Source organism: Cnephaeus nilssonii (genome assembly GCF_951640355.1).
Source record: "Cnephaeus nilssonii genome assembly, chromosome: 6".
In the NCBI taxonomy this organism is placed as follows: domain Eukaryota; kingdom Metazoa; phylum Chordata; class Mammalia; order Chiroptera; family Vespertilionidae; genus Cnephaeus; species Cnephaeus nilssonii.
In genome coordinates this window covers 32,372,166-32,398,806 of record NC_137077.1, presented here as the reverse complement: position 1 = coordinate 32,398,806, position 26,641 = coordinate 32,372,166, and the positions used below count along the sequence as shown (strand labels likewise).

Sequence of the window (26,641 nt, the reverse complement as noted above, 5' to 3'; positions counted from 1 at the left end):
ATTGCGATGCCTGGAACAGGGCAGTAACTGAATAAATGATTGCCAAGCCAACATATCTTGCATACCAAGGTCCATTAAAAGAATGTATTTATTGACTTCAGAGAGGAAGGGAGAGGGAAAGAGAGATAGAAACACCAGGGATAAGAGAGAATCCTTGATTGGCTGCCTCCTGCATGCCCCACACTGGGGATCGAGCCTGCAACCTGGGCATGTGCCCTGACTGGGAATTGAACCGTGAGCTCCTGGTTCATAGGTCGATGCTCAACCACTGAGCCACGCTGGTTGGGCCCAAGCTCCATTATGATTCAGAGCAGCCCTGCATGATGGAGACCTGATAAAACGAACAGCAATTGAGCATTTGACTGTGTTCCAGGCACTGTGCTAGGTGCTTTACACGGATAATGTTATTTAATCCTCACACCCACCAATTAGGTGGGTATTAGCCCCTTTTCACAGGTGGGCAAACTCCAATGGGTGATATGCTTGCTCATTTTCCTCAGCTAAAGAACAGGAGAATCATTGCCTGGATTTCAGTCTTTGTGACTCCACCATTTGTACTTTTTTCATTAAAAAAAAAAAAAAAAGTGGCCAACATACTGGTGTGAGTTGCTATCCATAAAATGGGAACACTGACCCTGCCTGCCTTGCTTTCACAGGAAATAGGAGGAACGGGTGAGAGAGAAGTCGTCTCTGGCAATGATGCCTGAGCTGTGATTTCTAAATGTCGGTTATTATTATCCAGTCCCCACAATCCATTTATTAACCTAAAAGTATTTATACAACACACAGAGGCATGTTGCTTAAACTTTACTTAAAGAAATATTTTCTTCCCTGGAGGCAGAGATTCTGAATTAGCTTTGCTGCTAAGGACACTTTCATTTTACTGTTTTGCAAATCCACCATGGTGCCTAGCACAGTGCCTGGTCGATCTTACCTACTTAATAAGTATTTGCTGGGTAGTTCAGTCAGTGAATAAAAAGGATTGACTTGGGCCTGGGGGTGGAGGGCAGGTGGGAAATTGAAAGCAGACGAAGAGAGTTGCCCTCCTTTACTTCCCATTCCCAGAGTGACCAGTGATCCCGGACCTTCAAGTAGGCAGACTTCCCCTATCGCTCAAGGCCTGGTTATTGCTTGAGGGCCAGGATGTTTCGCTAAAGGTAACGACTACAAAGGTGGGTTCAGCATTGTTAGAAGAGGCAACCATTCATTTGATCTGGAAAGTCAGGCTGGAAAATGTATTAGGAGAAGAAAAAAAAAAGGTAAAAAGTGATTCTAAACCTAACAGGAGTTTCAGTAGAAAAATGGCTGTAATTCAAGCAGTGTAATGTTAACATCAATGCGAGTCTCGCATGGCTCAAGCCCCGCACACTGCTTTGGAAATAAAAGGAGATTGTGTAAAGAATTAGCAGTACAAGGCATTTTTAAGTGCTTTATTGCAGAGGCCTGCGATACTTTGTGAAATCTATGCAGCCTCTTTCTTCCTGCTGTGCTTAATTTCAGAATCTGATGCTATTACCTATCCTTGGAGGGGGAAAAAATCACTCTCTGTTAACTCTTAAAAACCGAGTCTAACATTTCATTTGCTTTCAACATAATCTTTCTGACATTTCTTGGGAAGAGAGGAGTGGTGTAGTTAGCCACGGAGGGTCTAGGATACCTTCTAGGGGGCAGCATTGCAGTGAAGGGGCAATTGTTAATACATTATGAAAGCGTAAGTTTAGCAATGGCTTAGGCAGCTTGCGAATAAAGGTCTCTGAAGGAGTCGGAGGTGACTGTGCTTGGCATGAATCCCGATCAGAAGCCAGAACAGGAGTTAACTCTTTGCAATTGTGTCATGAAGACATGCCCACCCAAAGTAGGTCTCCTGGCATGCCATCACTGTGCCCTTCCCCGGTCCAGCTTGAAAGAATAGTTGACGGTAATTGATAGTTTACTGTTGCCAGGGACTGTGCCGAGCAGTTTATTTTTATTTTTATTGATTCTTTCCAGGAATTCTCTGGTGTAGACACAAACGTTGCCCCATTATACAGATACAGAAATTGAACTTGTGGTAGGTAAGTGGTGGAACTCAGACTTAAACCCAGACTGGTCTGATTTTGAAAGCGGGGCTCTTACCCATCGTAATATAGGAAGTATAAGTCCTACGGAGTCAGCCCTCAAAATGACACTGTCGTTTGTTTCCCTTTATGTATGCACCTCTGTCCCTCTAGAGCAGGCTATTTTCAGCTTATTTCTGAACTATTGCGAAGTTCTTCACACTAGGATTTCTCTTTACAATCTGCTCTATTTATCACTGTCAGGCCAATCTTCCTAACATGCTATTTATTTTTAAATATATTTTTTATTGATTTCAGAGAGGAAGAGAGAGAGAGAGGGAGAGAGAAACATCAGTGATGAGAGAGAACCATAGATTGGCTGCCTCCTGCACATCCCACACTGGGGATTGAACCCTTAACCCGGGCATGTGCCCCGACCGGGAATCAAATCATGACCTCCTGCCTCATAGGTTGATGCTCAACCACTGAGCACACCGGCCGGACCTGACATGCTATTTATTTATTTATTTATTTATTTATTTATTTATTTATTTATATTTTTTAAATTTTACTTTATTGTTTAAAGCAGTGGTTGGCAAACTGCGGCTCGCGAGCCACATGTGGCTCTTTGGCCCCTTGAATGTGGCTCTTCCACAAAATACCACGTGCGGGCGCGCAAGTACAGTGCGATTGAAACTTCGTGGCCCATGCGCAGAAGTCGGTTTTCGGCTCTCAAAAGAAATTTCAATCATTGTACTGTTGATATTTGGCTCTGTTGACTAATGAATTTGCCGACCACTGGTTTAAAGTATTACATATAGTAGTACATATATATCCTTTTTTCCCCCATAGACCTTCCCCCAGCCTCCCCTACCCCCTGTCACATGCCCTCATCCCACCCCCCACAGTGTCTTGTGTCCATTGGTTGTGCTTATATGCATGCCTACAAGTCCTTCGGTTGATCTCTTCCCCCCACTCCCCAACACTCCCCAGCCTTCCTGCTGTAATTTGACAGTCTGTTTGGTGCTTGACTGCCTCTGTGTCTATCTTTTTGTTCATCAGGTTATAATGTTCTTTTATTTTCCATAAATGAGTGAGATCATGTGGTATTTTTCTTTCATTGCCTGGCTTATTTCACTTAACATAGCTCTCCAGGTCCATCCATGCTGCTGCAAATGGTAAGAATTACTTCCTGACATGCTATTTAGATAATGTAGCCATTTTCACAAAAATTCAAAGTGCCTGAGTACTACACATGGATGGGACTGAGAGTCTGAAGCCTGTTTTTAAAGGCCTTACAATCTCTCTCCAAATCTTCTATCTTTTCAGGCTCATGCTTGAAACCTTCCCATTGAGAACAAGTAGATTCTGATCTGGATTCAGGCTGAACACAATTTCCCAGAGGACTCCCAAACTGTCTAAAACACATCAATCTTATCAACTCTTCTCAGAGGCCATGGGCATTGCATACAAAGCCACTGCTCACACCTGAACCCTGTCTGCTTCAGGGAATTCTTCTAGACTTGCCTTTTCCATCTACTTCAAACCTCCTCATCAACTGACTTTTTTTTGGTTCCCAATCCACTTGACTCTGTATTTTGGCTCTCCCTTTTTGATTTATCTCTTCATCCATTCAATAATCAATACTGAATAAAACTTGTGGCAACAAATATTTATTGAGCACCTACATAAGTCAGATAAAATATTAATTACTAGAGAGTGAGGGATGTGTGGAACAGGCACACACCTTGAACACAAAGATTGAAAGTTTATTAGGGAAGATAACCTTTAATCAAACAATTTATGATTGAGAATTGTGGAGCTATATTTTAGAGAAGTACATATGACATATAGGTAATTGATATGATACATGTGGGTGGCAGTCAGAGGAGGTTGTCATGATGAAGTCACATTTGAAGGATGGTTAATGAGGTAAAGAGGAAAGAGAAAAACCTTTTGCGATACAGGAGATAGCATGTTCTGTTCAAGGGTTCCAAAGAGAGAGGAAGGGAATTTGTGGTCTTGAAATTAAAGGCCAGCATGGCTGGAACAGCGTGACTGGAAAATGGATACAGATTAGGCTGTAGAGTTAGGTTGGGGTCAGATCATTCAGCCTTATGGGCCACGTTAGAGAGTTGAATCGTCACAATAAGGGTGATGAGAAACCCATTGAATAGTTTTAAACTAATAAAACTTGTGGCTCTAGCATGTGGATCAGATTTCAGAGAGGCAGGGATGAATTTGGGCAAGTTAATAAGGAGGCTGTTGCAGAGATCAGGCAAGAGGCAGATGGAAGCTTGGACTTGGGACTGTAAGTGGTGTTGGAGATGCAGACAAGCGGGTTTCTGAAACAAACATGGAGGGAAAAATCACCCAGTTTCAGGTGATTTGTAACAACACTCCTACCCCCACATTCTTACTTCACCAACCTAATGGGACACTTCTAAATGTGATAATTACCTCTTGTTTCCATGTCCATAGGTTCAGAAAAGAGATGCCAAGTCCTTAGCTCTCCCAGGGACTCTGCTGGCTGGGTCTGTACCTGCTTTAGCCCCTGTGTGTTCAGGCAGAGAGACTTGACACAATATATGTAGTGAAAATATGTAGTGCCTCCTGTCTACATGTATGTATTTGCCTTCATATTTCTATGTCTTCCTTTATATATCACCCCTTCATATAGATTTCCTAAAGCCCTCCCCATCCCTTAATTTCCAAATTAAAATTTACTTTTCCACAGTGTGCTTCCAGAATATACAGACCAAAGACTTCTCCTTCTGATATTATGATATTTACATCTATAGCCACTTTTATGGCTTTAACTCTGTATTGTGCCATATCGTAAGCATGTTGTGAACATGCCTTATCTTTTGAGAGATGTTGTGAATTTGTGCCTAGGAATGTGGATGCTGTATGTAGTTCAGTGTTACACTCCTATTTGGGGTCATCATTTACCTCCTTCTAGTTGGGCAATTTACGTAACCTCATCTGCAGAATGGGGATAATTATGTGTGGCTCATAAAGCAGTTGTGATGATTCAAGAGAGATTGAATTTAAAGTACTTAAAACAATCCTTGGCACATAATAATCTCTACTGTGTGATGACATTTTATGGTTATAAATGTTATTCTTTGAAATCAGGAACCCTGTATCTTATTGCCACCTTTGTCTACTTGAAGCTCAGTTAGTATTTATTGAATTCAGATTTGAATTTAAGCATCCTTTCTGCCAGGGGATACAAATATAAACAAGTCATAGTTGTTGTCTGCAAGAACCTGGATTTGGTAGGGGAGCTAGTAACATAAACTGGTAATTATAATATATCAGTGTGATAGGTATAGTGATAGAGTAGAGTATTTTGAGATCACAGAAGAGAGTTTGGGGAAGGTTTTCTAAATGAATTGTATGAGCTGAGTATTTTATTAGATTAAATACATATTAAAATAACATGTGTGTACATCATATAAAACTCAAAGCTATAGAATAAATAATGCTCCTGTCTTACTTTTGATCATGCCTACCCCATTCCTACTCCTTTCAACTCTGTATATCTAAATAACATATTTACTCCTTATATTTCGTATTTTTAAAAAAATCTTAGCTGTCAATTGACTTTCTACAGCTTGGCTTTGTTATACTACTCATACTCTACCTCTACTTCCTAATACCACACATACTCCTTTTCCTGTTGTCCCAATATAATTTCATCCCTTTTTGGGGAAAGTTAAATCAGTTCAGAAAACACAGTTACTTTGTCTATGTTAATGTTGTTTATCATTGAGAATATTATTTATTGATTACTTTTACTTTGTATACCACTTATTTGGTGTTACTGAATAGTAGTGGCCTGTGTTCGAACCTACAGGTTTTACTAGACATGCTGAATGTTTACTAGAATTTCTGAGTCAAGGCTAAAAGTGGGTGGATGGCATATCCAGGGTGGGCCATGGGGGTGTCAGCTCTGGTGGGAAGGACCATTTTATTACTGGTATAATTTAGAATTGTTGGAGCCAGATGATAATAAGAAGCACACTGACTTTTAGTGAGTTATATTATGCTTCTTAAAATTTCTGCAACATTGCACCCTCTATTGCCTCACTTGGACACACTCCTCCCACCAGCCTCCCCTTGGTAAGGCTCTGAGTTAAGCTGAATAGGGCAGGGGGTGGTGCTCAGAGAAGGAGGTGGGTATTCCAAGTAGACAGGACAATATGAGTTAAAAGGAAAGGAGGTGGGAAATAGCGTGATTTGTTTTTGAAATTATAGAGAGCTTGGTTTCCGGAGAGCATAACGCACATGAGAATCCAGAATGTGTGTGTACATGTGTGCATATACACATACATACATATTGATAATTTATGTACATGTGTGTACTTTAGTTAATATCCAGGGCACAATAAGACTTAGAGCAAGGTTCAGGCAAATGATAGTACAAGTGATATCCGAGTTCCCTGGAGACCAACTGTGATGTCGATTTGCATGCGGTTTGGTAGGTTGGGAGGGCCTTGGGAACAACACCTGTGAGGGGCCGAGAGAAGCAGGATGGGCTGAAGGAGAATCTGACTGTGATGCAGCTGAGGCTTCAGCAAACCTATGGGGAGCTCTGGAACTGGGTGGCTCCTCAGAGATGTCCTGAAGGGAGGCCAGGGGACCAGACCTTTGCAAGGTCACCTTGGTGTTGGATGTGCGCCACCCCTGGGGTGGGGGTGGAACTTGGGAGGAGAGCAATTCTTGGAAAGGGCCTTAGATGTGAGCGTTCAGCAGCCAACACTCCTGGCAACTGGGAAATGGGTGCCACTAGGCATCACCCCACAGCATCCACTAAACACAGCCTTCCTGAGACTCTTTCTTTCTCTATTTTTTTTTTTAATTTTCACAGATTTTTTTTTTCATGAAATATGGCTGACAAAGGTGGGTCTAAGAGATACAGTTCTGCCATTTTCCCATGTTCACTTTTATTTGCATTATTAATATTACTTGAAAAGCCCTAGATTTTTGTTTTGTTTGCAAGGAAAAAATTAAACCACTTGTTAACTTCGTGAGGGTTAATTTAGCTAAAAATTAGACAATGTAATCCATAACCCACTTCCTTAAGCATATGAAAACTGTAGCCTGGGACAAAACAATGAAACAGAAGTGAGAAGAGCATGACTGTGAACTTCCTGTTGTGATAGGAGGAGCCCTGTGACAGTCGTGTAGCAGTTAGGTTGGAAGATAAAACCATGTGGATCATTTTGAACTTCCAGCTTTGGAAAAAAAAAATTAATGGAATGAAACCAAGGGAACATTTTAATTGGAAGTAAGACAGCTGATTGGATGTAGACATATGATGGTAGAAGAATTCTTGGCCAGTATGCAGACAACAGTGTAGGTCTCGGTTTTTCTGGTTCCCAGATGGGCATCTAAGTCAATACTTTCCTATTTTTTTTTTGATCCTGTATAGACACCATCAATAAAAAAGTATTACTTTACTAATAGTAAACACAAAAATGGGGTTGGGGGTGGGGTAGATGGAGCCAATGGGGAAAGAAGAGGGGGCATCTATAATACTTTCAACAATAAAGATAAATTTTAAAAAGGGAATAAAGCATATCAATAGAATAAGAAATGTAAAGAGAAGTTATAATATTTTCTTACAGTATTCCAATGGATGATCTTCCCCTGCCCCCACCCCTGCCCCCATCAACCCTAAAGACTTCTGAGCTAGATTTCTAGAGCTTCAGTTATATGGTAAATGGGGAGAAAGTGCATTGGAGACAAATTTTGACAATTTTATGAATTTGACCTATGCAACTATGTAAATGAGATAGTATGCACTCCAAGCATTGAAAAATAAATAAGATTTTAGACTATAATTGTGATGCTTTAAAATATTGTTAGAACCCTGGAGGGAGCTTGTGTGTCTGTGTATGCATGTGTTTGTCTTTTTGTGTGCATGTGCGCTAGCCAGGGTCATAATGACTTAGCATTTCCTCCTATTTAGCAATTCCTCATTATTAACTAAAAGGTTGGGGCCACACTGACACTATTACCCCTCTGTATATCTGGTCTTAATTTACGAGCCATATCCTGCCTTATATTCCAGAATGCTTTTGAATGTTCTCTTGTTGCTTATTTTTTTCTCTGACTCACAAATTTATAAATCAGTTATATGCAATAATTAAAAGATATCTTTATTCATGTTGTCTGGGATTCAAATTCGTGTTGTCTCAGTAATAGAGAACTTGAAAAGACAAAACCTTGCATAAATGTAGTACATTCCTTATGTCCTTTTGGGATTTTAAATGTTTATAAGGACTTTTTCTGGAAAAACTCAGCCTGGCTTAAAAGAATGATCCCAGATTCATCTTGCGCCTGAACTTTAGATAGCTTAGCCTCCTTAGCATATCTTTTATTTTGCTAATAAAAATTCATTTTAGTTGTGTTCTCATTTTTTTATTTAACAGTGCCTGCTCACAAACATTTGTTGCTTTGAATTTATTGGAAGGAAGAAGATAAATGCATTTCAGGTAGCATTATTATTACTTTTTATAACAGATAAAATTAAACGTTAGCTGGATTTGGAACCAGTATATAGAAATAAGGACATGGTAATCAAAGTTGGGTTCCTAAGGAAACTTAATCACATAGCCTTAAATATAGTTTATAAGTTAAAAGGTAGGAACCTTGTTATGCTAAAGTGCTTTGAAAAATAATAAAAAACATCACTGAGTAAAAGACATATATTGTCTCTCACAAAAAACAACAACTGTGCCTTGCCATCTTCAGGTGATTCCATCCATACTTGTACTTAATCTCTTTGTAACTATTTGCATATTATCTTAATAGTAATTTAAAAGAAACAGTGTTGTGTCTGACTAATCTTAACTATTCATTTATTGAAAATATTTTTATTGTGAGTCTGTTCTTGGTCACATATGACAAATGTTGAATAATGGGGTTATACTGGTAAGCCAACATAGATTTGGTCCCTGTTCAAATGGAGCTTTCAATGCACAAAAAGATAGGATTGGTCATCTAATTGTTCCAACAAGTAGAGAGAATAGAGAGATATTCTGTTCTCCAGTGTAATTGTGACTGGTAGCAGGACTGTTTTATGGTGTGTGTTTTTTTAATCGCTAAAACATAGAATTTTAAAGAAATGATATCTACCTTGAATGTTTTATGATTTTAAACATAACGTATTTTATCAATGTTTCATTGTTTATCAGTGTTTTTCAGTGAGCCAGTTAATTAATGGATAGTCGGGGCTTTGAAGTATGCGTCTGCTGAGTAATGGTCCTTGCCATCTTTTTTGGGAAGTTAAACCCATAGTAATATATGCTTCTATTTTTACCTTTTATTTACTAAAATTGTCAGGAGGGCTTAAAGGCATTTGGCAAGGAAGCTAAGTGCAGAATTTATCCAGGTTTTTAAAATAATTTTTCCCGGGGAGGGGTGTGGGATGGGAATGGGGGGATGAGGACAAATATGTGATACCTTAATCAATAAAGAAATTAATTTAAAAAAAAGAAAAAAAATTTTCTCCCCAGTTTTATTACGTTGTTTGACACCCAATTTAGTGTTTTTTTAAAAACAATTTACCTTTATTTTTAAAGCATGCAATCTAATGTCACTAAAAGCTTTCTTCTTTGCCCTCATATTTCATTAGTTATATACTATTTAATGAATTTACCCAAATACAATAACAAATGACATAAACAGACTTGGGATCAAGAAGACAAGCAAAGTGGCTAAGTAGCCTCTTTGCCGTTTGGGTGCCATTGCCAATAGTATGTTTTGCAGAGTGAAGGCAGCACATCAGTTACACTGGTGACTGGGTGGAAGTAAGTTCATTAAGAAAGTTGTACCTGTAGTACTAGTGGTATGTACTATGGAGAAAGAGTACAAGATCGAAGGAGACAGAAGGTAGAATGACTTAGTCTGTAAGTCGCAGGAGGCTTTCATCAGGAAGAAACATTTGGGCTGGGATGTGAGGAAAAATAAGGGCTAAGTAAGTGAAGAAAGTGCGGGTGAGTATGGAGTAGAGAACCCCACGTGTAAAGCTCTGAAGTGTTAATGCTTAAAATAGTGAGGAAGTAAAGGAGATGGGAGTGGTTGGGACACATAAAAGAAGCTGGTTTGGCTCAGTGGACAGAGAATTGGCCTGTAGACTGAAGGGTCCCGGGTTTGATTCCGGTCAAAAGGCACATGCTTGGTTTGTGGGCTCGATCCCCAGTAGGGGGCATGCAGGAGGCAGCCAATCGATTCTTTCTTATCATTAATGTTTCTATCTCTCCTTCTCCCTTCCTCTCTGAAATCAATACAAATATATATATTTTTTAAAAATAAAGAAGCATAAAAGTTGTGAAGAATGAGTCTGGGGAAGGAGGGAGGAGTCCTCGTATGTAGGTTCTTCAAGGTGATGCTAAGGCTTTAAGTTTTTATTATGAAGGCAATGGCAAGTCATGAAAGGATTCAGATTTGCATTTTAAACAGATCACTCTGGGTGTTTGGAGAATGGGATGGCGGGGCATCAGTTATGAAGTGATTAGAGTAGTCTAAATAAGAAACGTTGCCCTTGTCCCCAAAACTATTCATCCTACCATTTTGGGAGGCCTCATCCTGCTCCATGACTAAATGGGTCCTCAGAATAACTTGAGGAAAAGTAGAACCTAAATGTATCAAAGTATAAATCTTTTCAATATCTAGGAAGCCCTGGAACAGTATTTTCTAGAGTGCACTTTGCTTACCACTTTCTCCTTTTACTTTTGTATTTTTATTCATGATTTCAGCACATCACATTTCCAAGACAATAGGAAAAAAGAGGAAAATTCATTCTTTTAAGCTATTGACTTTCGTAGAAAGGACAGCAAGTGTGTTTATTTTATTACTATGGGTCTAAAAATTAACCATGAAACATCATTTTCTACTTCTAAATAATGTGTAACAAAGAAATGCTTTATTGCAACTTCATCAATAATTCAAATGCAACTTAAAGGAAAGTAGGGCAGCATGGGGGAAAAAGTACGCTTGTTCCATAACTGAGTCGATTAAATACTATTGAGTCCCATTGCCGTATTCATATCGATGAAACAACTTTTATAACTACAAAGAGTTTAATAAAAAATAAGACCTCAGATTTATGGGGCAATGACAGAGACATTTTTCTATATATAGTTTTGTATTGTACTATACAAATAGTGAAATCAACCTTTTACTAGTTTGCAATAATGAAGGAACAGCCTTTGACAGGTGCTCTTAATTGTGATTTTAGTAGTTTTCAGATTGTGCTGTAATAGCCCAAGCTATTTTGGAATTGTGCATACATTAGTGTACTGGTGCAGCAGGATACAATAATGTGTGAAAAAGTATACAGTCACACCTTGTTTAAATTTGCAGTCTTTGTGCATAATTCCACAGTGAGCTCTTGTCAGGTTTTTACTGTATATAGGAGAGAAAAGTTTATAGGGGCCTATAGATTGGGGCTGGATGTAAGTATCTGACTATGAAAATCCGAGTATTTTAGTGGGCTTTTTTGAAAGATCATAACAGTTAAGTTTATATTATATATAATATTTTGCAAACCAACCTGTGGTTAATTTCACCCCGTGGGAGCTTCAGAATGTAGACCTATAACCATCTGAATGAAATGTACATTGGCTCTATTTCCTATTGGCAGAGTATAAGTGAGAAGTACGGAGCTTGATTTTTTTTTTTAAACAATGATTGCACTATAATTTATGCATTCATATTAATGTTGTTTTTTTTCAAAATTGTCACCCAGAGAAGCAAAACTCTGATTCCAATGATGCCCTTGTTCAAAACATTTTGGAAAACTTCCTCTCAGAATTGTCTTTTCAGTCATTTGCAAGCCTGACTAAAAACATCCATCTCATTACTTTCCATTCGCATTTCATACCAAGATTCATCATCCTTTTTCTATTCACCAGAGTTGGCTATAAATGTCTCTCAGAAATGATGAAAATGGCTAAAATTGACTTTCAAATTATGAAATTTGTCACCGTTGAGGATATTTGGAAGTATGCATGCATGTGTGTGTGTGGTACAGACTTAGAAAGCAGTTTCCAAAGCAGGCAGAGGCAGGAATGGCTGATCTTCAGAGCCAGTGGTTGTTCTAAGGTGGTCACTATTTGGATGACATGGTATGTTTGTTTAAAAACCAGTCGCATTACTTTTTAATGACACTGTATATTAGTTTTTACAACGTATACAAAGAAAAATGCAAATGTCTTTTGGAATACAAGGCCAAAATACCTTACACAATTAGTAGCATATTTTATTATTAAAACAATTAAAGGATTAAGCAACTATAATGCTAATCCAATGTTGGCAGATTCTCCAGATAATGGCCCTTCTATGGGAACATCTCTAAAATTTTACTTTATTTACATACTGCCACTTACTGTCTGATTTATAAGTATGTGCATTTCAATTAGACTTCTGCATAATTCATATTTTATTTTCATGTTATTAGAAGGCACTGTTTGGTAGCATTTGAAATTTTCATTTTAGTTGACCTCTTCCTATAAGTTATTGACCCAGTTTTCTAAACAATTAGTACTTATTTTGGTAACCCCTGGTTAAGAACCCAGATAGTTACATGTGCTTGAAATGTAAAATAATTGGGTTGAATTCCAAATATTTTCTTAATTTAAGAAATCTGTGGCCATTCAGTACAACTCACACAATGTTTATGTGTTGAATGATTTATGAATAAAATGAAAACAAAGTGGTAATGTGCATATCCAGAGCGCTTGCCATTCACCTCCACTTTGAACATCTTTTCTAGTGTGTTCTCTCTTCAGTGGGAAGGAAATGCAAGAAATGATTGCCAGAGAGACTCAGTTGAGTAGTTTTTATTTTCTGAGTATTAGAATTAGAATTAGTGCTGTCTAGTAAGAAAGAGTAAACAATTCAAATATAAGTTTGCTGTGATCAGTTTTTGTGACCCTGTACCCTATAGTTTCTGATCTCCAGATTTGCGCATTAAACAGTTGGAATCAAATGCCTAGATTTTTAAGAATGTCATTGGTAGCTCTGAGAATTGATAAATTGAAATGCAAACCAGTGTTTGCATAGGAAGACCTGGTATGTACTTTTGCACCACTTTTCAGTACAGCTCACTCTTTGCAGACAAAAAAGGCTTATTGTTTAACATGGTATGTAATTTGTGTCATACTGATTCTTTTATCCTGGTTAACTTACATGTCAATATTCTTTTTTTCTGGTTTCATAGAACTAAATTGGGTTTTCTTTTTGTGAATGCCTTTGTCCTTGACTATTACAAAAGTTTTAAAGCATAGGTTTTATGCAGGAATATTCCAGGCTAACAGCTACTTCCTTCCTATTAAACACCTTAGTTTATATTAATGAAATTGGGTGCTGTTTCATTTTGGCCAAAAAGTTTGTTTTCCTAAAAGGGGAAAGAGTTTTGAAACTAAACATGTTTGACACCTTTAGTTCTCAGGTAATCTTATATACCGATTAACTGTCATCGATTTTTGACAACAGATGTCATATTTGAAATTCCATTGCAGCCAAGTACAGTATTGTGATAGTGTTCATTTGCAATGTACTTATTCAGTGGAAATCATAAAAATCCGTAATAAATTAGAAAATAAAAGCTGAGCAGTATTTTTGTTCCCATTAGGAAAAGTAGATTCAGAAAGCTTGTATTATAAATATATTTTAGTACTATTTACCAAAAGCTGGGAGTTTTATTCTTGTAGGAGTTAGGTTAGCAAGTAATGTTTATATAATCCCGATAAACATTTCTCCCTGACTGAATTTTGAGTGGAAAACTTTGTTTCCTAAAAAGACTCTAAGGGGAAAAAAAAGAACCTGTCCTCTGATTGTGTGTATTGTGTGTGTGCGCGTGTGCGTGTCTATGTGTTTAGATCCAGCTTAATACCAACTAATGCCAACATCTGGCAAAGAGATGGCGATCTGGGAATTTGTTGCTTGAAACCCTGGGACAAAGTGTTCTGATTCGACTCGCAAACATAGCTGTGGACTTGAACTGGAATCTTCAGGGGCAGAAACGTCTTAAGTGTCTGGAAAATTGGCCTGTTGAGTCACCATGAAGGCACTAAAACAAAACTAATTTTAAGCAGGTCAAAGTTCAGTGATTCCCTCTGGAATTCAGACGTTTTTTTTAAAGAGTCTCATGTTTAAGTGAAAAGGGTCAAAGTTGATGCACTGTTACAATGTTTTGAATGCTTTCCCTTCAGAACAGCCACCCAGGCTGGGATTAGCAGGAGGAACTGAACTGCAAGGCTGGCACTTCAGCGTCTGGGTTAAAAATATTTCAAAGCAGTAAATGCAGTCCGTACAGAGAGATCCCTGGGAGCCTGGCTATTCAAAAATGTGTGAGCTCAGGGCAGTGACTGCAATGTAATTTAGGGCAGTCTATGCTTCATAGCTTTGGAGAATATTGCTTCCCGCTAATGTTCCATCGGAGGGTGGTAGGACAGTAGTAATTTTAGAAGGTGGTACTCCGGGTTGTCTTACATCGAAAACTTCAAAATAAACAAAAGGACACATCAGCTGAACAAGAAATGTAACTATGGAAAAGTACTAATGACTCTCAATTTGCACTGAACAGATACAAAATCAGCACGGGCGTAGGAATATTTTTAAGGTGGAAGCCATGGCAAAAGCAACTTCCAGGGAATGGACTGCACAGGTACCTATGGAGTGTGACAGAGAGTCTGCAGGAACTCAAGAAGGTGCCTGGCCAACAGCAAGGTGCTTTAACTAGAACCAGATGTAATGCTGTTGACTATTTGAATTGAGGAATGATTTTCGACCGTGGAAACCTAGGAGATTTAATTTCAGTAGCTGGCATTCAGATGCGATCTCGATGTCCCGAGGATGCCAAGTGATTGCTAGTCAGAATTCCTTGAGTGAGATTGTATTGGGATCCTCTGTCGGCCTCCCCCAGAAATGTGTGATTCCAGCACTTTTCACGTTCACATGTTATATACTGCAGCTTAAACGTGGTTGAGTAGGCATTTTTCTCAGTCTGAAGACCTTGTTGCTGACTAGAATGAGACCTACACAACATTCTTAGACATTAAAAAGAGCCTTTCATTTTATGGGTTGCATCTAGGAAAGGGGAGAGGAGCATTTATTCTGCCTTCAAATTTAGAGACGCAGCCAGAAGCTCCGTGTAGCTATGAAATTTGGCTGGTGTCCATCGTCTGCTCAACTCCTTATAAAACTTTGGTGGTTCTTACCAGCGATTTTATTCTCCATGATACCAGTTGCAGAATAAGTCTGTGGCTCTTCTTCATAAACCTATGATACTCACTTTAAAAAAGCTTTAATTATGCAGTTATTTATTCAATAAATACGTTATTCCAATTTGAGAAAATACATTTTGCATTGTGTTTGCTGTGTCTCAAGAGAGATGAACTCAAGTCATGTCTGTTTATTTTAATGAGATAAGTTAGGCACATATGATAATTTTCTACCAAAACACAGAATAAAAATGCATGAGGAAGAAGGAAAAGCCAAGTTATTATTACATGAGACAGTATTGTATGTATTATTGCAAGACATTTTATGATGACTCTTATGCAACTTTTAATCCAAAACTGACCCAGGTTGAGCTAAAAGATGAGATGTCATGCATGTTCTATGTGTTTTCTTTACTAACATAGGTTAATAGAAAGTAGCTTTAGATTTAGAGTCTTGAATTTAGTTATGTTTATAATTATTAGCATTATGAATGCTGCTTATTTTAATGTGGTAATAAAGGAAGAAGAACAAGAGTGAATCAAATATTACAAAGGTTAAATTTTACAAAATAAAATAATAATAAATATTTTCAAGAACTGGTGCCGTAATTATAATACAGAATTCTGAATCTCTATTATGGACCAGAAGTTTAAATGTTTGATCAGGAAAGTTAAAAAAAACAACAAAATTTACTTCCCATTTGAACTATATGAAGAAATACTTAAAAAAATCAATATACTCAATATTCTAATTTATTATTTCAACCTGACTAGTTTAATAGTTTTATCACATGACCTTTAAAAAAAAGGTGTTGCTCTGAATTTTGCCCCTCTGCCTGTCTTTGCAAAAAGCTTTTGAAAAGGAGCGACTTCAATCTGTCTGATAGTTACATGTCCTGATCCGTCTCGTTTCCCCACATCTCTGTCAGCTGTTAAACGTGTGCTGACTGCTGGCTCCTCATGCTGTGCTGGTCCTTTTGTTTAACTGGCCTTGCCCCTAGCTTCCCCGCTTAAACCAGCTATCAGAACCCTATAGGTCAGCCAGAGAGCTGGCCTCATCGCACGCTCACCTGAAACATCTTTTGAGGTGGGACCTATGATTTCATGACAAATAGTCACCTCAGTGGGGAGCTGCAGAGCTCACCTCTATCTCCCAAGGGTTAACAGTAACCTGTAATAATAATTTGGTGACACAAAATGCTTCTTCTTATGCATTACCTATTTCCAGAGGCCTAATTTAGGTTGGTATCAAAATGGATATCACAAACAGTGCGGCCTCCTGCTGAGAAGCAAAGTGCTGCTGAGAGATTTTCTGTGATTCTTTTGGTGGCATCTGGGAGGGGTGGCAAAACACGGCGGGGAGGGAAGCAATTGTCAGTCGCTTATCTCGTGGCTGGGCCAAGCTGTGGTGGAGAACAGTTTTCAAAGGGGGAATAGCCTGATGGAACTGGCGTACCGGGAGCCGAACTTTGTTCTGTTGTGCTTGATACGAGGCACATTTTAGAACGAGGCAAACAGCAGAAGTGATTTCAAGAGGTAGCTTATTTTTTGTATGATTTTCATCCTTCATGCTCTAACAACCCTGTGGCACACCTACCCAGGTGTAAATACAAACTTGATACAGTGCCAAGAAAGTTTTAAACTTTGAATCGGTTGAAAGTCTCAGTCCCTCATCGCAGAACCCCTGACTGTGCCAGAGTCATTCCAATGGGAAAAGCCAGCAAAGCTGGTCTGCCACCCTGTCCCATCTCTAACCTTTCACCCTGTTTTTAAACCACCAGTGCCTGCCCTCAATACACTAGGCCCCTCTATTGTCCTAGTTCTTTTCACAAAAGAAAGCACATGCAAATTTATCATAAATGTTTTTACTTAACGATACCCATGAGTATTTGTACTTTAAATAGAAATGTATGAAGGGTTGTTTTTCATAAATGTTTAGAGTTAGAATTTCTGGCTGTGCTGGTAGTGAGAGATGGGAAAATATGGCAATAAGATTTCACAGAAGGGCTGTCCCAGCGAGCCCCCTGTTCACACCCTACAGCAGGGGTCCTCAAACTTTTTAAACAGGGGGCCAGTTCACTGTCCCTCAGACCGTTGGAGGGCCGGACTATAGTTTAAAAAAAAAACTATGAACAAATTCCTATGCACACTGCACATATCTTATTTTGAAGTAAAAAAACAAAACGGCAAAAACACCCGCATGTGGCCCGCGGGCTGTAGTTTGAGGACGCCTGCCCTATAGGCTACATTAGCACGAACAACCAAGCGTGGAGCTGAGTTTCGCCCAAACATGGGATGGTATATGACCCACATTTCAGAATTGAGTGATGGAGGTATTTATGCATTCCCATGGTCTCTAAACCCTATGGCAGCCTCCCGCTTTGGCTTTTGCCTAGACTGTGCCCGGTTGTTAGACCTGGTAAAGGGATGGGAAAACCTCAGGGAACTGGGCAAATTGTCAAGCACTCCATCCCAGAACTTCAACATTTTGCTCTTGCATGTTTTCTGAGAGTGCAGGGTTTTTCTTGGCCTGCTGCTTCCCCAAGTGGCCAGCCCTTGCCGGTCCGCCTCTTCGTGGTACTCTGGGGATGTGCTCTCAGAATGCCCATTTCCCACCCGCCCCTGGGAGCACCAGGACGCAGCAGTGATCCTTGCTTCCCCAGCCCCCCTCCAAGGAGAGGCTTGGGTGCACAGGCTGCGGCCGCATACTTAATTTGTGCATCTCGGGCACAGCCTGCTCAGCTCTGCGTTTCTGGCTCAGTGAACACGTTGAACGTGTTCCTATAGGTGTTCATCTTGGGGTCATCCCCGTGGAGGGGTAATGCATATGGTTTCTCATTTCAAGGACTCCTTTTCAATGCCTATTAGAAAAAGATGAATATTTTTAAATGGCTGCAAGTAGCATGCTCGCGGCACTCTTTTGGATTCTTTAAAAAGCTGTGTAGCCCTAACCGGTTTGGCTCAGTGGATAAAGCGTCGGCCTGAAGACTGAAAGGTCCCAGGTTCGATTCCGGTCAAGGGCATGTACCTTGGTTGCGGGCACATCCCCAGTAGGGGGTGTGCAGGAGGCAGCTGATAGATGTTTCTCTTTCATCGATATTTCTAGCTCTCTATCCCTCTCCCTTCCTCTCTGTAAAAAATCAATAAAATATATATATTTTTAAAAAAGCTGTGTAGAACTAGAATGTTAAGGAGTTTCTACCATAAAGGCTGCTTTCAGACACATTATATCTATTTCCTTATTTAATTGACTACAATTCGTTTTGTAAACGTTGCTCTTTGAAAGCAGATAGACTTTCTACCACCGTGGTCAAAGCGTGTGGTCACTTTTCTTAGGGATTGCTCAGATCTTCCTTGTAATAGCAGCTCCCTGAAGGAAACCAGAGAAAAGAAACAACATCAAACCTTCCACCGCAGCTTTTGTCCCATTTAAATTGCAAGGGACAATTTTGAAAATCTGTAAGTGGGGAGATGATGTAAGATGGACTTTTAGCTCTCTTTTCAAAGTTTCTTCCAATTCCTGCGCTCATTTCAAAACCGTTACCTAGAATGGGAGTGCATTTGTGTCATTTAATGGCCTTTGTTTACATGGTACTGTTTTTTATAATGATTGGTGGGTCGAAATGTGCCAGGGCCATGCTTTGGGATCTGAGCCTCCTTTGGACCCCATAGGATGTCAATGGACTCATTAGGATTTAGCCAAGTTTTATGCATTATTCATAATATACATTCACAGCATGCGCACTAACGACCGTCTCCTGTGTCTGCTTAGTCAGAACCATTTGCATGCTGTATTATGGAACCATAATACAGAATGCATTTTCTGTATTATCCTTAATACATATTGTCATCATATTCTGTTATGGGCTATGTGGTGAATGTGTTTAAACAATAGCATGCACTTATGCATTATGATTCCATAAAAACAAATGTATAATAAAACTCTTGATGGAAGTAATTATTGCATATGTGCAATAATAGTTTCTAAAAGAGCCTTCATATTATTTCTAGTTTGATTTTATTGTTTGATTATCTAGTTATTTGTTTTATGTTGTTTTATGCCTGCTGGACGGATGTCCTGAAAATTTTAATTTTGAAAACAACATACCTTCTTTATCCCTCTCATATCTTACCTCATTAGTTTCCCTAAATGAGTATTTAAAAATATAATATTTAAAAGAGACCCGATGATTAGGAAAAGCATGTTTCCTAACTACCAATTAAAGATCTGTAGGGTATTTGTTATAAAGAGCCTGTGTTCCATGTAGCAACAAGAACTGTGTTATATATATGAGAAATTAACATCAAATTATAAGCATCAAATTGCCTTCCAAATCTAAGATAGAGAGGTTCTGAGTTCTAAAGTCAACAGTCCCTCTAATTCACTTAAGGAATTGGCACTTCATCTTTTTATCTCAGACATCTTGCTTGCAAAATGGAAATGGCCACTATTTAATCAAAAGAGGATATCAGATTTATTGTCTTACTAGTAAAAACAAGAATTTGGAAGAGAAAGAAAAAAGCCTAGAAATGCACCTCTATGTCACAGTTATGAAGAAAACAAAGAATTTATTTAAAACTTTATATGATAATTGGTTTAAAAGTTATGCTATGATGAAAATCTTAGTAATATAGTGCAGAATATAGTGAAAATATTCATTGAAATTATAAGTCTTGTCTTTTCAAAGGATTGCTGGTGGTTTTTCAATAGTTTGAAGTCATGTGGCTTTTGGTTAGCTACTTGTACACTCATTTTAGAAAGTTCGCTTTGAAAACTATAAATAATTTAGTGCTCTCCAAATCCAGTGCTTTTACACATGACCACTTTTTATTTCCTTATGAAGCCATTTAGGAACAGATTTGGAGTTAGAACATATAAAAATTGGTAGTCTTAGTTTGAAGGACTATTTAGTCATTTTATTGATAATACTTTAAAAATTTATTGGGGTGACAATGGTTAATAAAATTATATAAGTTTCAGGTGTATAATTTTATAATACGTCATCTATATATTGTATTGTGTGTTCAACCACCCCCAGTGAAGGCTCTTTGCATCACCATTTAACCCCCTTTCACCCTTTTCTACCTCTCCTACCCCCCTTTTCCTTCTGGTAATCACCATAGTATTGTCTGTGTCTATGGAGTTTTTTTTGTTTGTTTTTTTTCTTAATCCCTTCACCTTTTTTACTCCCCAACTCCCTATTCCTTAGACAGCTGACAGTCTGTTCTTTGTCTCTATGAGTCTGCTTCTATTTTATGTTAGTTTATTTTGTTCATTAGATTCCACATGTAAGTAAAATCATACTTGTCTTTCTCTGACTTTCTTATTTCATTTACCATGATGTTCTCCAGGTCCATCCATGCTGTTGCAAAAGGTAAGATTCCTCCTTTTTATGGCTGAGTGGTATTCCACTGTGTAAATGTACTATAGCTTTTGTATGTACTCATCTACTGATGGGCACTTGGGCTGCTCCCAAATCTTGGATATTGTAAATAATGCTGCAATGAACAAAGGGGTGCATATATTCTTTCAAATTAGTATTTTGTGTTTCTTAGGACATATGCCCAGAAGTGGAATTGCTGGGTCAAAAGAGAGTTCCATTTGTAATTCTTGGACATTTTTCGTAGCAATATATTTTTTTGATATATCTCTTTGGTCAAGAGAAACAAAAGAAAAAAATAAACAAATGGGAATACATCAAACTAAAAAAGTTTTTGCATGGTAAAGGAAACCATCAACAAAATGAAAAGACAACCCACGGAATGGGAGAACATATTTGCCAGTGATACATCTGATAGGGGGTTAATACCCAACATTTATAAAAAACTTATAAAACTCAATGCCAAAAAACAAACAAACAATCCAATTAAAAAATGGGTAGAGGACCTGAATAGACACTTCTCCATAGAGGACATACAGATGGCCAATAGACATATGAAAAGATGTTCAATGTCACTAGTCATCAGAGAGATGCAAATTAAAACTACAATGAGATATCACCTCACACCTGCCAGAATGGCTGGCAAGGATGTGGAGAAAAGGGTACCCTTCTGCACTGTTGGTAGGAATGCAGATTGGTGTCGCCACTGTGGAAAAGAGTATGGAGTTACCTCAAAAGATAATGACACTTTTATCAGCAATCTGTTTTATTTACAACCAGTCTTATGAAATTTATCTGTTTTGCTAGAGATTATTGGTGAATTTGATTCAGATACATCAGAGGTGGGAAACCTTTTTTTCTGCCTAGGGCCCTTTGGATATAACATCATTTGTGGGCCATGCAAAATTATCAACTTAAAAACTAGCTGCTATATTTGGTCAAACATTTATTAACTCATCCCTAACCAAATGATTTCCCAGGCTTTGGACGTTCCCCACCCCTGAGCTAAATGATATCGCTGAAATGTGAAGTGTACCCACTTAATAATATTTTAAACCATCTTTCATCTTCTCTTTTCAGCAAGTTTGTTATTATGCATCCAGATAAAATGGCACTTTTAATAGTATCCATATTCATTGGGAATCTGGAAGAAATACAAATTTGATGCAAAATCTGACTGATATATTTTTCTGCTTATGTCAGTATATTATTTTCTACTTCCCTATTGGTCTTCACATACTTGTTGGGGTTATGTCTGAATGTTGGGAAGGCAATAAATTAAAAACCTTCTAATTCTAGATAAAGTTCCAAATGTCTTGAATTCTAAGTAGCCAGACCTCAAAATAGGACAGATAAGGAAGGATATGGCACTCACCAAAACCTAGATATTTTGGTTGTCTGGAGTAATAAGAGTTTGTCAGAGAAAGAGAGATAAATTGAGTATTAGAGAGGCAGATACAAGAGTCCAACCTTAAATGGATGCTTTTCTGAAATAGAGGAAAACTATTTTAACAAGTATTCCTTTTACTTTCATTTGATGGTTCCTCTCAGTAGGCTTAACAAAGTTGATCACTTTGTCCAACTTTTATTGCCAGTTTAAATAGTTCCTCTATGTTAATTTTGGTTATTTTTCCCCCAATTCAACAAACAAACAAACATCCATTGACCCTCAGTGTATATGTCTGGGGGAAATGAAATGCTGAAAAATGTTTTGTTTGTATTTTTATTGATTAAGATATATTTTAAGTCAGATGACTAGAAAGTCATGCAATTTTTTAAAAATAACCGCTTTTTTATAGAAAGAGGTTTTAATGTAATTCAGAGTAGTCCCTTTCAAGGTCTTTCGCTGCCTTCTTTGCAGCTGTCATAGAGCCTGAGGCACCCTCTTTTTGATAACTTCAGTGGGCAAATTTGCTAACTTTGAAGAAAGGCTTTATATTTCAAAAATAGTCAAAAGATGTATTTGAGCCAAGCCTGGTTTAAAACAGGCAGGTAGTCAAAAGGGAAGTGGGAGTGGAGAGTAGCACACACTGTGGAACTCAAGTGGCCGGTCTGTTTCTCAGGTCAATCATAAATGGGAGGATTACAAAACCGCTCCTCCAAAAGTATTTAAGGCAATAGCAGCATCAGGGAGATGAGTTTATTGTTTCTTAAGTTCAGTTCTATGGAGGACCACTTATTTGTCTGTAAAGGTTTAAAATGTGGTTTAAAATATGTTACATTATAGTTATACCTTATTTAATCACAATAGATTTTATCTTTTTGTGTTCATGTGTTATAACTGACACGTAAAACTGTGTCCATTTTTAGATTGGTGGGCCTGTGCTTTCTAAATTATGAAAAATGCACAGTCTTTCAAAACCAATAATTCTGAGCTAACTTGTTGACATGGAAAAATAATTTTGTTGTCTTTTTACTTTTTCAGGTTACATTTTCAGATTATTAAGTATTTCCAGAGTCTTAAGTATCTTAAATCTAGTTTTTTTCCCTGCTTAGTATTCTAGGTCAGAGGTCACTCCCAATTTTCATAATAATAAAATTTATTTCAGGAAGTTTCTTCATTTGAGTTTATTTGTTGTCTTGTCAAGACCAGTCTAGCCACTTGTAGACTGGTGCGGTTGCTTGCAAATAGGTCATTTCCATAGATAAACAGTAAGAAACATACACAATTATATATACACATAGTTTCATGACTGCTGTCAACAGTAATAAAATTTAAAAGACCATAATTTTAGAGACTTATTTAAAAGTAAAGTGACTAATCGCCAGGTCATATGATTTTCATTTTGCCGTAGAGCTCAGATACCACCTGTTCATTGTGGTAGCTCCAAAGTTCCTGGGAATGTTCCACTACCAGGAATACTATTAGGAGGGTTGATATAAACAAGAGAGGATTCAACAAGGAAGCAGGATAATAAGAAAATAGTTGAGTACTATTTAATCTTACTGTAGATAATTTGAAAACTCATACTACTTAAGGAATTTGCATTTTTTGAGGAGGGTTATGAAATAGAACACTTTTGCCCTAACCGGTTTGGCTTAGTGGATAGAGCGTCGGCCTGTGGACTGAAGGGTCCCAGTTTCGATTTCGGTCAAAGGCATGTACCTTGATTGCGGGCACATCCCCAATAGGGGGTGTGCAAGAGGCAGCTGATCCATGTTTCTTTCTCATTGATGTTTCTAACTCTCTATCCCTCTCCCTTCCTCTCTGTAAAAAATCAATAAAATATATTTTTAAAAAAAGAAATAGAACACTTTTCCTAGTGACTTGACTAAAGGGGAAAATTCAAATTAATACTAAAGATAAGGCTTGGATTAGTTTGGACGAGGCTCTTTTTTTTTTTTGAATTTGAATTAAGTTGGATTAGGCTCTGTAAATAATTTTTGTTACATCCGTACTAACGCAGTGAGTTAGCAGAGATAAACCTTTAAAAGTATCATGGAATCCTGGCAGTTTTAATAGATTTTAACAGTTTTCTTTATCTTAATATTCCTGTCTAAATTTCAATGACATATTTCCTTTTTAACTTTTGAAACCTCACTCTTTACTCTGTACAATTGCCTGCCGCTGCCACAATCAGTCATTTAGCTAAGTGAGGAAATTTATCCTCCCTCTGTTCCTCTCTCTCCCTACATACTTTCTTTCTGATTTTCTTGTACTTTAAATCCCTAAGTTAGCTCTTATTGCATGTTGGATAAATATTGGCCTTAATAAATATTGGCTTTCAAAATTAGAAAAAAAATTGGCTTTCTAGGGAAATTCCAAATATTATCCTTGTAAGACTTTTCCTAGTTCTTAGTGGCTTAACTGTACGTACCCACTAGTCCCATAATACACCCTACCCCGTTTTGTATTGTCACTTTGGAGATAGCACGGCAGGCCCGAGGATCTAAAGTTCTGATCTGGGTTTCTGTACTCAGGTCACGGAATTTCTCTGACTTGCCCTTTCCTCATTTATAAAATTGTATCTAACTCCTAGGTTTTTAGCAAGACTGGAATATGTCAGTCACATGAACACATTTTGTAACTGCAAAAATCAAATAGATGTTAGTTGTTCATTCCTTGCTTTGGTGAAACACAGAGCAGAAAGTGCTGCAGCTAGAGTTGCAGTTTTTTAGGTTGATGGGTTTATGATTTTTTTTTATGTCATATACATTTAGATGAAGTTCAGAATTTATCATTTTTCAACTGGAATGACACTAGTCGTACACGTTATAATCTCTGGAAAAAAACAGGGTCTGCTTTTGGGTGATGTTCATGTTAGTCATTCTGCAGTTTGGAATAAGGTTTCTGATGGTACCGCTGAGTGCTGACAAGCACCTACCATGACCTTTATACTTGAACTCTCCCGGGATTCTACTTGTTTTGTTCTTTTTCTTGAGTAATGGAAATATAAAGTTTAGTTCAGGCCTAGGGGATGATGTGTATATTTTTTCTTTGTTAATAGGCATGTGGTATATAAATTGAGTATTTATATTTCATTATTTTGATAACATGCTACAAGCTTCCCAGTAGCTGTGTTTAATATTTGTTTTAGGAGATTTGCCACTGCAGACAAATTTATTTTAGACTGACTTCTCTGAAAAATGGTGAATTAAATGGTGGTGGTGGTGGTCGGGGGGAACCCAAGGTGATAATGTGATATATTATTTGAGTTCATAGGAGACATTTGTAATCTTGTCTCAGAGGGTGTCTCCCCCCCGCCCCCCCACCCCCGTCCCCCCATTAGCTGCGTGTTTCTATTTTCTATGTAGTAATTGGCCTCTAGTTGTGGGCTTGTACTGATAAGTTGCAATTCTATATGAAGGGATAGGGCCAAATAACTCCACGTTGTGGTACCTTCATTCTGACCTTAGGCAAGTTACTTCATCTCTTTTTCTCCTCCATTCTTTTTTTCTTTCCTAACTTGTCAAAGAAATAGTGATAACACAGCTCACAAAACTGCTTCCGGGAGTAAATGATATAATATATATAAAAAACCCACAAATATTCTAAAATGTAAAAGTGGCGTATTTATACTAGCTATCAAAACACTGACTATTTGCCTGTTAAAAGAGATAAACTAGAATGCCCAGGCTTTCAGGTGTGTTTTGAAAAAAGTTTCTTCAAGAATTTCAGTTGGCTGGTAGAAACAGAGTTTTAGAATGGGGACACTGTTCTGTAGCCTATAATCCTGCCTCCAAGTCCACTGGAGGAAACTGAGATCCAGGGATGCTGGAGGAGACTTAAGGTCACACGGGGATGCAGGAGAATTGGTCCCAGAACCCAGGTCTCCTGGCACCCACGCTGAGCTGTGTGTTGCACGCTGGACATGACCAGGTCTACCATTTGGCCTCCTTTGGCATTGAGAAGTCTTTCAAGTGAGAGTGATGTAATGTCAGTAGCATTTACCCTTCTCTCAGAAATGAAGGACTCTGGAGAGGAATTTTCCTTTTGCTTTCTTTTTCCCCTTGTGGTTATTGCCAAAGCTTGGGATCATGTTGAAACTTGTTGCAACCACCAGGAAACTCTTTCAACTTTTAATAGTTATCACCCTGCTACTAATTAACAAGTAGCAAGCAAGATTATATAAGTAGTAAGTTGGAAAGACTTGTCAGACTTTAATATTTAGATGAGGAAAAGACCTCCAGCCATGAAAAAAAAAAATCCCTGTTGATATTTTCCATAAAAGGGGATGTTCAGTTCAAAACCAGCAGAGCCGACGCTGCCACTTTGTGTAAATGAGATCCTGAGGAATGGCTATGGAGAGAGCATGTTGGTCACGGCTTACATTAACACAGTGTCCCTCGAATTTGTTCGCTTTCTTCTCATGAAAATGCTGCATAATAAGCCATAGGAGGTTATTCTTTCCCTGTGTTTTGCGCTGAAATAAAACAAAAAAAAATAAAAATTATTAAACTTGCATATATGGAAGTGTGTGATGAAGACTGCTCTTTGTAAATGAATGTTTTGCTAGTTTAAATCAAATAAGTCATGTGCCTC

The 26,641-nt window shown here is 38.1% G+C and overlaps 1 protein-coding gene and 1 pseudogene across 5 annotated transcripts in view; one reads left to right on the top strand and one right to left on the bottom strand.

Moving 5' to 3' along the window:
- Positions 1 to 26,641, top strand: part of SOX5 (SRY-box transcription factor 5) — a 950,952-nt gene that overhangs the window by 8,982 nt on the left and 915,329 nt on the right. The window lies entirely within an intron of this gene.
- Positions 14,884 to 26,641, bottom strand: part of LOC307102090 (cytoskeleton-associated protein 2-like) — a 30,329-nt pseudogene continuing 18,571 nt past the window's right edge. The window contains exons 3-5 of the transcript in view: positions 18,683 to 18,821; positions 16,546 to 16,680; positions 14,884 to 15,079 (exon numbers count right to left, since the gene is read on the bottom strand). The product of the transcript in view is annotated as a cytoskeleton-associated protein 2-like (transcript). The remainder of the gene's footprint in view (positions 15,080 to 16,545; positions 16,681 to 18,682; positions 18,822 to 26,641) is intronic.